The 13,603-nt window shown below is 36.1% G+C and overlaps 1 pseudogene; it reads right to left on the bottom strand.

Moving 5' to 3' along the window:
* Nucleotides 1–8,329: 8,329 nt before the first annotated feature.
* LOC112474150 lies at nucleotides 8,330–8,448 on the bottom strand (annotated as a pseudogene).
* Nucleotides 8,449–13,603: the final 5,155 nt, after the last annotated feature.

Raw genomic sequence — 13,603 nt, 5'->3', positions numbered from 1 at the left:
AACTATTTTCCTTATGCTACAGTTTATGTCTCCATGTCTATTCCGTGACTATCCATTTTTACTTCTTAACCCCTTTGCCTTTTTTTGCTGTCCCTCCCAAACACCCTCCCATTTAGTAACTCTCAAAATATTCTCTGTATCTATGAGTTTATTTCCATTTTTATTGTTAGTGTTTATTTTGTTCTTTGGATTCCATGTGTACATGAAATCATGAGATATTTATCTTTCTCTATCTTACTCATTTTATTCAATGCAATATCCTCTGGGTCCATCAAGGCGATATCTTTTTCCATCCCCTTCCTTTTAATCTGTGTGTGTCTTTTAATCTGAAGCGAGTCTCTTGTAGGCAGCATATGTAGGGGTCTTGTTTTCTTATCCATTCAGTCACTCTATCTTTTGGAGCATTTACTTCTTTTCCATTTGAGGTACTTGTTAATAGGAATGTAGTTATTACCATTCTTTATTCACATTTTTGATACATGTTCTTTCTTCTTAAAGAAGTCCCTCCAACATTTCCTATAATATTGGCTTGGTGTTGATCAATTCCTGTAGCTTATTTTTGTCTGGGAAGCTCTTTATCTGTGCTTTGACTCTAAATGATAGTTTTGCTGGATAATGTATTCTTGGTTGTAGAGCCTGGGTTTTCATCACATTGAATATTTTATGCCAAGCCCTGTCCTGCATAGTTTCTTTTTAGAGATCAGCTGCCAGTCTTATGGGTGCTCTCTTGTAGGTAACTAACTGCTTTTCTCTTGCTGCTTTTAAGATTCTCTCTTTATATTTAACCTTTGGCATTTTAATAATGATGTGTCTTGGTGTGGGCCTCTTTGGGTTATCTTTTTTGGAACTCTCTGAGCTTCCTGAGGTTTTATGTCTATTTCCTTCACCAGATTAAGGAAGTTTTCCATCATTATTTCTTCAAATAGCTCTTCAACATCTTGTTTTCCTTCAAGTACCCCTGTGATATGGATATTTTTACATTTAATAGTGTCCCATATACTTCTTAAATTATTATAGTCTTGACTTCTTTTCTTTTGGCATTCTGATTGAGTGTCCTTGGCTTTCCCATCCTCTATATCAGTTGTTTGAAACTCTTCTTTATTCACTCTGTTGATTCCATCTAATATACTCTTCATCTCAGATAATGTGTTCCTCATTTCTGACTGAATCCTTTTTATACTTTCCATTTCCATTTTTATGCTTTTTCAGTCTCTTCGTTAAAATTCTCACTGAATTCATCTACATTTCCCCTAAGTTCATTGAGCATCTTTATAACAAGTATTTTGAACTCTGCACCTGTTATTCTTCTTGGATTTCTGTTCTGTTTTCTCATATGGTTTCGCTTCTTTGTCTGCCTTTCTGTGTCTGTTTCTATGTACTAGGCAAAGATCCTAAGTCTCCCAATCCTGAGGGGTTCAGCTGCAGGTCAAATTTAGCCCAAGCCTGTGCCCCTCTGGGGCCACTTGTTAAGATTCAGCAAGCAATCCACAGATACTGTGCTTATAGTTGCCTCAAGAGGCCACACCAGAAGCCAAGGACAGCTGTCACCAGTATGCGTCTTGGCACTGCTCAGCAAGGCACACCAGATTCCCCAGGACACAACTGGATGTGGCTTGAGTGGGGTCACAAGTTGCGGGAGGCTCCTCTAGGTGGAGCAACCTCTGTTATCCAGTTTGAAGTTTGATGATGTCTCAGCTATGGTGGCACTGCATCCACACACTGAAGTGGGGAGTAAGGGCTCAACAGAGGAACAATGGATACTGCTGGCACCTCTGCCCAGGAGAGATCCTCACCTCTGGCCCTCATTCTGACAATTCAGTGCCCCGCTGTAAGTCCCTGGTGCCCCCTGTGGAGCTCATCCAGTGCTGGTGCTCAGTGAAAGCAGGTCCATCACCACGAAAGTCTTGTGGACCTGGCCCCTCTAAGAGGCAGTTGCAGCTGCCTTTTGCTGCCGCAGTCTCTGTCCCACTCAGCTGCTCAGGACAGGGCAGCCTCGCGTCTTTGCCCCGTCCTACCTTCTACCATTGCAGGAGGATTAATTATTTCTCTCCCTAATTGTAGTGCTTCTGTTTGTCTAGATCCCTGGTGAATTTACTTGCTGTTTGTTCTGTGTTTCTGTCACTACTTTGATTTGGTCATAAGAGGAATGAACAAAGCCTCTATCATCTACACCATTTTTTTCCCAGAACTGGATTATTTTTTAATTGTTGAATTGTGAGAGTTCTTTATATATTCTGGATACTAGTTCCTTAGCAGATATGTCATTTGCAAATATTTTTCTCATTATGTGGGTTGCTTTTTCACTTTCTTGATAGTATCTTTAGAAGCACAAATTTTCAAAATTTTGATGAAGTCTAATTTATCTATTTTTTCTATTGTTGCTTATGCTTTTGATCATTCAATCATTGCCTGATCCAAGGTCAGTCACAAAGACTTACACTTATGTCTTCTTCTGAGTTCTATATTTTAGCTCTTACATCTAGGTCTTTGATCCATTTTGATTTAATTTTTGTATATGGTGTGATGTCCCTCAATTTTAAGAGTGTAAAAGGCATCCTGAGAGCAAAATGTTTGAGAATCAGTAATTTATTGCTCTGAGCCTTATTTTCTCATATTTAAAATGGTGACTGTATTTAACTTATCTCCTCATGGGGCAGTTAAAAGAGATGATAAAAAGAATTGGACATTGTTAGGTTCACTGAAGGAGAATGCACAAGGCTGAAGGAGTTAAGCAAGGTTTATTGTAGCAGAGTGACAGCCAGGCTGAGCTGAAGATGGTGTGAGCCCCAAATATGAGGGGACCTGAAACTTATATGAGACTTGAGGTGGGTATTTTCAGTGGGACTATTTCAGGCAGGTAAATTGGCAAGGAAGGGAGCAAAGTCCAGTGAAACAAGAGGTGAGCATGTAGCGTTGTCAACCCATCATTACAAACTCTGGTCCCCGCACAAATGTAAGGGAGGAGTCTAGTTCCCACACTACGGGGGTAAGGAGAGGGCCCTCCTGGACCTAACAGACATGCTAAATTAAAATACTATTCAAGAATGTTATCATTATTGTCGTCATTTCCTATGTATACATAGGAAATGTACACCTGTTAAATGTCAACCTGTTAAAAGATTCTTGAAGTTTTCCTCTTGTTCTCTACCTGTCACAGCACTTTCCTCATACCAGACACATAGCAGATCTTCGGTAAATATTTATTGCTGAACTGATTGATCCATAAACAATTTTGCCTATGTCCTCCAGGAGATAGGAAAAAAGCATTTACTATTTTGTCAGTGACTCCCCAGCCACTTCTGCTGTCAACTTTCTAAGCTTACAGTTACCCAAGATTCATAGCCTTTTTTACTTGAACTGTTAAGTTAAATCTTCCCTGTGCTATGTTTGTGAAATTAGTATTTTGAACATAAGCATGGGACTTTAAAAGTACCCCCGGTAAATTTCATTTATGTGTTAATCCTAACTTTGGAAACTATTGAGAGCTTTCTGAATACCAATTCTTTCCTATAAGATATTAAAGATCTCTTCCAGTTTTGTTTAACTGAAAATAGGACAAGCACACCTTCTCTATCACAGATAAGAGTGTCAGAACCAAGGACAGTGTGAAAGGTTTTATTTTGTTTTCAACTTATCTAAAATGAGACATTCTTCTCCTATGAGTACTGTGCAATGAATGAATGAGAAAACCTGATATGCCAGGGTCATTCTAACTTTGTCCTCCAAATAGTTTTCTTATTTATGTCATGGACCAGCCTTAAAATCAGAGCCCATAGAATAGCCAATGAAAGAGAAAGGGAAAATATTCTAGAATTTGGTAGGATGTAGGTAATATTCTGTACAAAAAAATAACCATAGCTAATAGTATCTCTGCTTTTTATCCCAGGTAAAGGCAATCCAGTGAGGTGAAAGGGGAATGAGATAGTTTGTTACCCAAGTGTTAAATACTTGCCAAGTGGAGTACCTGCCAAAGCAGATAGAACCCAAGGCGATTCCTGCTTCTAATGGAGGAGAACCTAGAGAAAGAAGGAATAGAAGGTGTATTTAGAATCAAGGATTTTGAAATCAAAATATTAAATGGAATGTAAGTAAGAGAAAATGCATTAGGGGAGACAGTCTAGTTTTGATATTTATAACTTCAGTAGATAGTCCTTAAATTGCCTAGGAAGAAGTCATCCAATGAAAATGGCCCAGGGCTCCTAACGGAATTCTAGCAGAGCAGATCCCAGACTCAACTAGTGTCTCTCTTTCCTCTCTTACTATTCTGGTTTGAGAGTAAATATTTATTGCTGAACTCGTTGGTGAAATATGAGCTAAGACAATGTTTGCGTAGGTAGGAGCGGTGTTCCAATGGGCTCTGTTCATGTCAAAAGTTTCTCATAATTTCTTCGCATTTTTTAATTTTATACTTAAGTTATACTTGTACATAATTTAAAGAGTCAAATAGCTTTGTAAGGCTTGTTTTGAAAACAGCAGTACCTCATCCACCTGTTGTCACTATTTTCCGCTCTTCAGAGGTAACCATTTTCAACTATCTTTAGCTGACTCTTTCAGCATTTACATCTGTATCTTTAAATGATATGCTTATATGGCTCCTTAGTCATTTTTATAATTTCTATGCATTGTTTATTGACTTTCCACCATGAAAGATGAGAATTTCACCCTTTTCACCATCAACACCACTACCACCACCACCACCACCATACTCATTCACATGGGCATGGCATGCTTCACTTTCCCTGATCTCCCAATATGGTTGTGTTGCAGTTCTTAGTTATATCGATATTCAGTGTTTATATTACTATCACTGTGTAAATATTGTTTGCACATAGCCATGTAATAGATCTGTAATTTCTCTCTTGAACAACTTTTTGTTTTCTCTGGATCTAATATGTGTCTAATATGTCTTTTTATTTTTTTTTTAGTTTAGTTTTCTATGTACTTACCATTAATTCAACCCAACCTCTCAACCAATTACCTATATCTCTTCTCATATATTTGTTCAAAATTCTATCAATTTCATCTTCATGAAGAAATCTCTCTTGGAGCCATCTCATCTGCTCCAACCTGGAATGGTTGCTCTCTAAGGCTGCTGCACAGCTGTTGTCCTGGGAATTATCTTCAGCAAAATTCTAGAGACTCCGTTTCTTCTCTCTTAGGTTGGGTTCCCTGATCTGTGTTCTTTCTTGGTTCTCTTTATTTTAGAGAAGCCTATTCTCTGTTTCATGAAAAAGAGTGTTCTTAAGATAATCTCTGTCCTCATTTTTCCAAAATTTCATGACAATGTGCCTTGGTATGGATCCATTTTCATCCAGTATCAAGGACATTTGGTGGACTCTTTTAATCTAAGAATGCTTGTCCTTCAATTCTAAAAATTTGGAGAGAGATTAATAATTACTTCCTCCCCATCCATTTTCTTTGTTCTCTCTCTCTCTTTATCATACTTTAATTTCCAGAAGTTCTTTTGGAATTTTCCTTTTTTATTGCATCTTGTCTTGTTCCATGGATACAATATTTTCTCTTATTCTTTTAAGAATATTAATGATGGTTTGAGGGAATATTTTTCTTCTCCCTGCATTGTCTCCAGTTCTCCAGTTGTTTCCCCACCATGCCTTTTTTTGTATTGGCAAATCTATTTCCACAGATAACTAAGACCGTTATTACTCATTGTTTTCCAGCTTGCAAATTTTATTGTGGTGTCTTCTCCCATTCTTTATGTCCTTGTGGAATTATGCTTCCTTAAAAAAAAAAAAAAATTCCTTTTACTGTTGTTTTACTACAGTTTGAGGAGGGGGGCAAATGTATGTGTTCAAAATGTCTTCATTATCTTTAAACTCCCCTGTAGTTTCTCAGAACCTATTTATCCCACATATATTTATTGAGTGCCTCATATATGTTAAGTGTTGTTTAAATACTTAGGATATGACAGTGACTAAAACAGAATATCCTTGTACTTTTAGAATTTACATTCTAGTCTGTGTGTAGTGGAAGAGGTAATAAAACTTAAACCTTACAGTGTAGATTAAATAATAGGTATTATATAGGTAAGGTAAAAAGTGTCACGAGAAATAGAAAATCAGAAGTAATAGGTATGTGTGTGTGTGGGAGGGGGTTGCTGCAATATTTAATAGAGTGATCAATGTAGGTGACATTGAGAAAGTAAAATCTGAGCAAAGGTGTTTCTACATATTTCCCATAAGTTTTATCCTCTTTTTATTCTTAGATTGAAGGTAAACCAATGTCTTTTCTTTATTTCACATCTTCACAGTACCAGGCATATAAGGCTATAAAAGATCTGACATAGCTGACTACCTCTGCGCCTGGAGAGATATTTGAACTTAGGAGCTGACTTGCCATATTCTTTTGGGTAAGACATCGTTCCCAAATCTCAGGTTCTCCATTTGTATGGGAATAATGGTAAACTGCTGGACCTCATTCTCTTCTTGGAAGCTAGAGCTTCTGTTTGTAAAAGAAAAGTACAGCGAAAATCATTGTATTATCATGACATTTTTAATGATAAATGAGTGACACAGCCCACATTTTTTTTTTTTTTTTTTTTTTTTTTTTTGGCAGGGAGAAAATATTCAACTTATCCCAGACTTTAGATTTACTTTAGGGTGTATTGAAGTAAACTGGTTTGACTATACCATTCCCACTCACTCAACCCTCAAGCTCCAACCCACATTCTTGCAGGCTGGCTTCATGAGCATATGGCCAAGTAATATTCTTCTCTTCAGGGTCACAATCAAAGGAACTAACTTTAAGTGAGTACTTACGTGCCCAGCACTATGCTGGTATTTTACCTGTTGATACTTACAACAGCCTAATGAAACATTAGTTAATAGCCCTATTTTCAAATAAAAAACCTGAATCTCAAGGGATTAAATGACTTGTCTAAAGTCATACTGCTAATAAGTGACACAACCAGAATTCAACCCATGTCAGTCTGAATCCCAAACACAAGCCCTTTCTATACAGTACGCTGCCTTTCTAGGGCAGTTTCTCAGAGTTGCATTTCAAAGTATTTTATGATTCATCAAATGCAGAGATGTTAAGTTGAAGAGTTTTTGAAAAGTGAACAAATTACGCTTAAGAAAACAAATTCTATTTTATTTAGTAGTTGTTCTACAGGTTCTCTAGAGAAAGAATGAGTGTCATAGCAATTCGACAGAATATTTATCTTATCTATCATCTAACCCCCCCACACACAGTGATCTATTGATTGAGAAATAGATAGATAGATTTACTATAAGAAATTGGCTCATTTATTATGGAGGCTGAGAAGCCAAGATGTGTAAAAGTCAAGATCTGCAGTCAGCAAGCTAGAGACCCAGGAGAGCAGATGGTATATGATTACAGTCTGAGCCAGAGTCCAAAGGCAGGAGAAGACTCATGTCTCAGCTCAAAAACAGTCAGGTGGAGAAAACTTCTTTTTCACTCAACTTTTTTTCTATTCATGCTTTCAACAGATTGGATGAGGCCCACTCACATTGGGGAGGGACAATCTGCTTTACTCTGTCTCCCAATTCAAATGTTAATCTCATCCAAAAAACTCTCAAAGACACACCCAGAATAACGTTTAACCTCTTATCCAGGCACCTTGTGGCTCAATAAAATTAACCATCACAGTAGATAATAAATTTAGGATGTTTATTTCTATAAGAGAAACCATTGAAAGAGAAATAGAAATGGTTTTTTTATACATAGTGTAAATATTTTATTTGTTGCATTGACATATCTGTTGAATGTTGTATGTTCCTTACAAATATTTTTAAAAGGACTGGAGAAATCCACTGGCAGAAGCATAAATATCTACTAAGAGTGCCTGAGATGAGGTTAGTGGGCTGAGGACAACCTTGATCACTTCCTGTCATTTTGAGTACTTGTCAAATAGTGTTTTTAACTCCAAGGATTTTTATTCTAACTACTGATACATTAAATTGCTGATACACTAAAACAATATAATTCTAACTTAAAACCACCAAATCCAAGTTTCTTACATTTACCTCTTATTCCTAGATTTCAATTAAATTTAATTCAATTTGTCTTTCCCACTGGTCTAACATGTGAGTACTATGTGAATTATAAATATACAGAATCTACCTTTTACTTAACTTAATAGCTTGAGAGATTCAGACCAAGGAGCGCTCTCTTTGCCTCATCATCACCACTCTAATTTGTGTTGGGGGATCGGGAAAAGTGCAAACCTGGGATTCTTCTATGTTAATGATATTATTATTATTATTATTATTATTATTATTTCTTTTAGGTGAACAACCCTTGGTTGACCTCACAGACTGCCTACAATCACTTATTTTTTTATTTTTTATGCCTACAGCACCTGGTCTTCCTAGATGGTCTCCCATCCAAGTACTAACCAGGCCTGACCATGCTTAGCTTCCAAGATCAGATGGGATTGGGCTTGTTCAGGGTGGCATGGCCTTAGTGATCTTATTTTTCTGTCTGTTATGTATCTAATATAAAAAAGGAGTCCTTTACATGGAAACATCTCTGGGGCATTCGTGTTTTTGTATACATACATATATGTGTATAATATACATTTGTTACATATATTATACACATATATGTGTATACACACATTATTTTATTTATTTTTTATTTTTACACATTAATTACAATATATTTTATCTTCTCCTGGAAATAATTAGAAGTTTCTTATAGATTAACCAGAAGTTTCTTATAGATCTACCCTTTGTTTCTGGGTAGACAGAAACAAAGACAGCTAATGAAGCTAAAGTTTTAGTAGTTAGTAGTTTAGTAATTCTATCAGAAATTTTGATCTATAATCTGAAATATCATAATGTAAGACATAAGGAAAATATGATTCAATACATATTCAATACACGTGATATTACCAAAACACACCTATCGCTAAAAAGGAAGTATGGTGTCTGTATTTGTAACTGTTATTTGATCATGGTAATAATAGGGTTGAAGTATTTTCAGCTAAACAGAACTTCCTGAAGAACAGAATTACAACTTTTATTACATTTACTTAATCACATGGAATTGATATATTTGATAAAATGCCTCCAATGTTCCTGACATTGTGCCAGGCATTAGAAATGAAAGATAAAGAAGATGTGGGTCTTATGCTTAAAAAACAAAAGAGTCTCTTTGGAAAGTCAGAGAAATTTGAGGAGACAAAGGAATAATCAGTCACTACTTTCCTACAGTTATTGCCCTTTTTAATGAGACCAGAGTGTCTAACTAGATCCGACAGGACAACCTACATTTGCTTCCCACTTTGGGGGTGTCCTTATTGACATGGAGAGGCAGCTTGATGAGGTGGGATTAAGTGTATGGGCTCTAGAGCCAGACTGCCTGAGTTTGACTCTGAGCTCTAGCATTTACTTCTGGCAGGGTATTCTCTAGCAAGTTTTATTTGACTTCTCTTTGCTTCAGTTTCTTCACCTGTAAAATGAGGATGATAATAACATACATTTCATGGGTTTGTTATGAGGATTAAATGAGTGTTTACATGTAACACTTTACATGACATTTTAGAATAATGTTTAGAACATATACTAAGCACTCAATGAGTATTAGCAATTAGTTAGCTATTACTGTAGGACAAATGTTGTTCTTTGTTTTAGATGGTGTTGCAGACACATTTATCTTGGAAATTTTTAATAGGAGGTTTTTATTTAATCAAAGAAATCCTCATAGTAAAGGTAAATTTAGGAAAAATTTAAAGCCTGGAAATGAGATATCCCAAAACAAGGAATAACATAATAAATGGTCAGGAGGCAAGAATAGGAAACCTGGACAGAGTAAGTGTTCAGGGGATGTTGTAAGAACAGATGAAATAAGAAAGGAATATCAAGAGTTGACAGAAGAACCCGGAATCAACTGATAACAAAAGACTTAGACTTTTTTTTTTTTTTTTTTTTAAAGCAGGCTTTTAAAGATTTAAAGGAATAGTGTATGGTCAGAAAAGCAGAGGGGGGAAAAATCCATCTTGTATCTGGTGACACTGCAATAACACCTTTGTAATTTTGCCCAAAATCTTATGTAGTACTATTCTAAGCTGACTTGAAACATACCTATGATGATATCTTACCTGCTCAAGAGCCTGCAACAGTTCTCTGTTAACTATCAAACACTTCAGCATGATATTCCAGCCCTGCCATAGTATGGATCCAAATAACTTTTTTAAAAAAATGTTTTATGCGATATTTATGACATACAGACTATTGTTAAAATAACACAACAAAACAACCATGTATGCTGCATCAAATTTAAGAAATAGAACAAGGTCAACAGAGTTGAGGCCCTTATATAAACTTCCCTGATCACACCTCCTTCCCTACTATCCTGAATTTGGTATTCATTATGTTCAAGCATTATAAAGATATACCCCTAAATAATACATAATACTGTTTTACAGTATTTTAATCTTTGTATAAAAGATAATATAAGAATTCTCCTGTAGCCTTGGTTTTTTCCTCTAATCAATATTATATCTATAATATTCACCCATGTTGATATATTTATAGTTATTTATTATTATTCATTATATATAATATTAATTTAATATATAGCATATATAACTAATATCATAGTTATTCATTATTCATTATTAATACATTTATGGTTGTTCATCCATTCTCCTGCTGATGGACACTGAATTTGCTTCCAATTTTTTGCTATGAATATTCTATATCTCCTTGTATACATGAGAAAGAGTTTCACTAGACTTAGCATATCTGGGTCTCAGGATGAGAACATCTTTGATTTTATCATATGTTGATAAGTTGTTCTATAAAATGGTTGCACCAATGTACAGTCTCACCAGCAGCACAGAAGTGTTTTCATGGCCTCACTTACTCATCAACATTTGTTAGAGTTGGACCTACTTTCCAACTTACTTTTGTAGCTTTAATTCCCACTGCTCTCCTTGAGGAGTCTTTGATTCTAGTCAAATTGTAGTATTCACTGATCCACGAACGTACACTGTAATTAATTTCCCTTCTCCCTCAAGTATTTATTGAGCAGGTACCCGATGTCAGAAACCCTGCTAAATGTTAGGAAAGCAAACATAAAAAGACATGGCTCCTCTCCTAAAAAACTATAGTTTCCTGGAGAGACAGACTTGCAAACAACAATTAGAATATAATTGTCAAAATGAAAATCCGTTCAAATTACAGCATGCAGAAAGGCACAAGGAGCACACAAATCTACCTCTATTGGGGGCAGAAAGAGAAAGGGAATGGAGAGTGGGTCAGAGAAGGCTTCACACAGAGGTAATTTGGCCATGTTTTCACTTGAAGAGTTACATCTGTCTAGACGATCTCACATTATTCATGGCCCGCTCAAAGGCCAACTCCCCACAAAATGTCCCAATCATCCTAAGAAAGTACTGTACTTTGTACTTTTCTTATAGTCTATATTATATTGTCCTGCATTGTTGATATTTGTATATGTATATCTTACCTCCTCTAATAAATTATAAATTCACTAGTAGAAGGTATTGCCCTCTTAGACATCTTTGTATCTCCCATACAGCCTAGAATGTTGCTGACACACACTATGTGTTCAGTAAATGCTTACTGAATGAAAGGCTAAAACAAAGGATAGGAGCTACATCATTTGACTCCCATTCTCCCAGATGCTTGACACTTCAAAAATTTTGAGTAATTGCTAAATCAGACTGCCTTTTTTTTCTTTTTTTTTTTTCTTTTTCTTTTTTGCTATTGTCAAAATAACAGAAAGACTTAAAAAAAAAATCTTTAAAGTTATCTGCTCTATTTTGGGTGCATTAAAAAACATGTTATGTAACATTATAAAAGCTAGCCAATCAAGAGCGCTTTCTCTGGTTTTTTGTTTCTTGCTTCTTTAACAAACTCTATCTTGTCATTTCAAAAAATCTTGACAACATTAATTCATTACCACTGCACCCATCACCACAATGAGAAATATTTGCATATCTCTTTGGTAGAGCAATGGGGAAATGAGGTTAGAAGCAATTCAGTCCTTGGAAGCAGGTGGCTGTTATACTCTCTATATAATGAGTCTTCCTCCTTCTTTCCCAAACTAAGCTCCCACTCCATATTGAAATAGGGAGTTTGATTCCATTCCAGAATTTTGTGAAAAATATATACTAGCTATTAGCTAACAGACCAATATGAAATAGTTTTTTACTTATAGCTTTTTATACATATTGACTTAATGATACTACCTCTATAGGGGAAATCAGAAAGCTATGTAAATTTAGTTGAAAATATGTCCAAACTAGCTTATAAATCCTCTATGTTAAAAACTAACCTCCCTGTCCCACCCCACCCCACCCCACCCCCCCAAAAATAACTAACCTGCAACCTTACAGGTTTAGGTTGTCAGAGAGATAAAACAGACACCAAAAATATCCCTTACATTCTTTGTTGCCATCTGAGTCACACTAGTCACTTGGACATATCTGTGGAAACTGGGTTTGGAATCAAAATTTACTAACAGGTCTACCCTAGGAGCTTTCACAAAGAATCACAATGGGAAACAGTGATCTTTCATCAAGGAAGATAAGAAGCAAGAATCCTTTGTAAGAATCATAGTAAGAATCCTTAGATTTCCTTCATGAGAGAAATCTATTTGCTTCTAGTCTTAGAACCAAGATGGGAGATTCTGGGGGAAGAGATTCTTTTCACAAAGACACTTGAAATAACAACTGCAGTATTTTTTACTTTCTTTAAACATTTCACAGAAAAAGGCTATTTTTGCAATGATTTAGTTACCACAAGAATCAGGAAGAAATACACAGGAATTCATTCACTCTGGTGAGAACCCATATACACAATCTATGAATAATTTTTCAAGCTTCAAGATAAGTATAACCATTCCATCAGTTCCTGCACTTATGTGAAGAAAGTGAACCTCTTCACAACATTTTATTCAATAAGGGACTTTGTAAGGATGCAGTGTGGGATAAAGAGGATATAGGTGAGTCTCTCCAGCCAGATGTGTGCTGTAAGATTTAGTGGTGATAGGGTGGTGCCAGCCAGAGGGCGGAATGACTACTCAGAACAAGAACAAATGGGGCTGCCTCTGTTCCAGTGGTCAGTGATTCTTGCTTTCTATTTTATGAGACATAAACTTCTCTGTCAGAGCTCAGCATATTATCCCACTGGGAGGAAATGGACACTGGCTGGACCCCTCATAGCCCTGTTCTTGTTATACCACTGAAGGGCCTACCTTCAATTACCTTTAGCTTTGGCCAAGCTGTTTTTAAATGCCAGTAAAAGTTATATCTTCCTATATCTTGTATTCATCCAACAAAACTGATACATATTTAAAAATCCTTTATTTGTAATCCTGTGAGGCCACAAAGGACTTAAACCCAGATTAAGATAAAGTGTCAAATTTAATATCAGGCAGAGTGGGCTAGGCCAGAATTTTGGCACTTACATAGAAAGTTCTGTTCAGCTGCGCATCTTCACTCTCAAACTCTCCTCAAAATTAAAATTCTAGAATCTTAGAACTAGGAGGGACCTTTGTCCTTGTGACTACCCATGAGTCTTGCTCCCCATGAGTCTTGCTTCCAAAAATGTCCCTTTTATGTGAAATGGAACTCTGGTGCAGCCAGAGT

This window comes from Pteropus alecto, unplaced genomic scaffold (assembly GCF_000325575.1).
Source record: "Pteropus alecto unplaced genomic scaffold, ASM32557v1 scaffold88, whole genome shotgun sequence".
Classification (NCBI taxonomy): Eukaryota; Metazoa; Chordata; class Mammalia; order Chiroptera; family Pteropodidae; genus Pteropus; species Pteropus alecto.
The sequence above is the reverse complement of the archived record's forward strand: the minus strand, read 5'-3'. Positions and strand labels throughout refer to the sequence as shown.